Below are 2,696 nucleotides of genomic sequence, written 5' to 3' on the forward strand. Positions count from 1 at the left end.
GTCATCAAGAATTTAGTTTGATCAGTTCAAAATTTCCAGTTGTACTGAATTGTTGTCTTCCTCAACAACACGTGTTAAAAAGCCTTCACAACTTTTCTCAATGAATGTTTTGCCTTTACGGTGGGGATTTTGTACTTGACACACCCAGGCCCGGAATGTCCACTAGGACTCCAAATCGAGTTGTCCTGGGCGACACCTGGAAGGTGACAAAGCCATAAAGTGTAGTGATGTGGAAAATGTGTATAAACTTAAACCTAAAAGTGCCTAAATATAAGAATGCGTTGTGAGCGGGAATGAACCCATTTCCCACATGATGTCAGAGCATAAGTACAATACAATAAGATAGGGTGAGAATTATATCATCAGGGGTAATTGTCTACACCAAGATTTGCCAAGAATCATCGTCGATACGAAAGTTGAGCTGCTAAAACCTAGAGGGGCGCATAACAAAGGTGAGTGGGCCTAAAAATAAAGTTTTAATAAAAACCTTTTGAAAACGTTATAACCTCTCGCCATAAAACAAGTATAGTTTCCAAAATATGCATACTACGTATAGTATAAAAATGCTTACCATAACCAACAGTATTTCAATGATGCCATACGTCACAACTTTCGTAAATAAGTACATTACGTTCGTAATCACATATTTTTGCCTACATAAATGTGTCACATCAAATGCTCATCAACAGATGCTGATATACGAGTTCACGCCGAGGTATTCTGACATGAACAGGACTAGGTGTAATAATGATATACGCTCTAGTACTAAAATCACGTGAAGACTGACGCTATGCGTAGCATATACGAGTCCTAATTGCCTATAGCAATCTAATACAGGACTAGCACCTACAATGGATCCAAAGTGAGCATATGGTGCAATGTGCATATACACGTGAAAGACTGGCCCTGGCTTAGGCGAGTACTAACACCGGTGCAACAATGATGAGCAAATAGTTTACATATAATCATGCCATAGCAATTCAACAATTCTAGTCATTATAATACTATTCATGACCATAAATATAATTAAGGCATCCCCTTAATAATAAGCTTACATGTGCTTCCCGTAGGATTATTTCATCATTTCCCAACAATAAGGCATTTCTTATAAACATTAATTTAATCATGGCAATCACGTAGAGAATTTATTAATAATTGTATATATGGAAACTAACCAATATATATATATATATAAAGAACAGACCCATTCACAAATCATGTCGTCGAGTCGAACCTACCTCATCGGCATCAAGATCCTTGAGATGTGTTTCACCTAGAAATGAAACCATTTATGTAAATACATAATGTACTAACGTATAAATGCATTTTAGTACAAAGGACGGCTAACAAAGTACATCTAACAAAGTATGTCGAGAAACCTAAGGAGGGACCTCAGGTTCCTCCACGCACCTCCGTATGCGCCACCCGCAGTGCCTCCCCATGCCATCCCACACACCTGCGAGTATGGCGATACTCGCCTTCCTCGCGAGTTTCTGCAATTTTGCAAGTTACAGAGCCATATTTTCGTGCTCTATCCGAACTTATTTCTCAATCATTTTTCAGAGTTCTATATATGGATTTGAAGCTAGGAATGAGGGGGGGAAAGAAATGTACCAGTTTGAGGTCCAAATGAGGCCTGAGGCGGTTGGAAAAATGGCCTGAAAGTGGCCTGATGGCCACGGTTCGATTTTCAGAAATCTGGGGAAAAACTCCCCCAAGGTATTTATGCATCAATTTTTCTCCAAATCAATTACAAGACTGTAAAAGACATCAGATCATGATTAAAAGGAGAACCTAAGGAATCCTAAGGTTTACCTTGGTCGAAATCTTGAAAAATCTTACCGAAGTTGGCCTAGTTAGGTGACTATGCACTGTTGCTTTATCATACTAGTGGAGGTAGAAGGGACGAGAAAGAGACTGAGAGTTTCAAGAAAGGTTTAAGAGGAACAAGGATGTGGTGGTGGTCGAGTGAAACATCATCATCAGGGTTTGGTTTTTGGGCAGGCCTTTTGGACCTCTCTGCGTGTGCAGAGAAAGAGAGAGTCTGAGAGGGATGAAGATGAGAGTTGAGAGGGTTAGAGGGAAAGGATGAGCTGGCAGCCAATGAGTGATGGAAGTGAGGTGAAGGAATATTTTAAAAAATAAAGTGAGATTGTCCCAAGAGATAAGGGACACGAGAGAGACGAGGAGGAATGGGGTGTTGGCCCCACGTGATACACAGCCCAAGGCCAAAAGACAAAATCAAATTATTTCCCTAAACATGAAATTACCAAAACGCCTTTTACAACCGTAGTTTCCTAAAATTTTAACCGTAGCTACAAATTCAATTCCACTTGCACCCACGCATTTGTAGTGATGAGCACTTGGAGGATACGCTAAAGGAATGTTTCATACGTCTCACAATACGTTGGTCAATGAAAGTCAACGTCCTTGCCTCTAGGGCATTTTTGTCAATTCCCTCATTTAAAATTAATATAATTGTCAAATTAGGGACGAGTTGTCACAATCTACCCACCTTAAAAAAAAAATTCGTCCTCGAAATTTGAAATATTTTGTTATGCAAAAAATAGTGAAAAGACGGCATAAATATAAATATGTAAAGTAGATATCGAGTTAGAGAGGTTGCATGAAAGAGAATGCCATTACGTTGCGATCGAAGTGCAATGATTCCTCTTTCATGCCTCCAGACTTATACT

The 2,696-nt window shown here is 39.4% G+C and overlaps 1 long non-coding RNA gene across 1 annotated transcript; it reads right to left on the reverse strand.

Moving 5' to 3' along the window:
• Window positions 1-940: 940 nt before the first annotated feature.
• On the reverse strand, window positions 941-2,138 carry LOC126631019 (uncharacterized). Its single transcript, XR_007626209.1, has 4 exons — window positions 1,843-2,138; window positions 1,615-1,758; window positions 1,411-1,493; window positions 941-1,273 (listed from the first exon to the last, which is right to left on the reverse strand). It is a non-coding gene; the product is annotated as an uncharacterized LOC126631019 (long non-coding RNA).
• Window positions 2,139-2,696: the final 558 nt, after the last annotated feature.

The sequence above is a fragment of the Malus sylvestris genome, chromosome 1 (assembly GCF_916048215.2).
Source record: "Malus sylvestris chromosome 1, drMalSylv7.2, whole genome shotgun sequence".
Classification (NCBI taxonomy): Eukaryota; Viridiplantae; Streptophyta; class Magnoliopsida; order Rosales; family Rosaceae; genus Malus; species Malus sylvestris.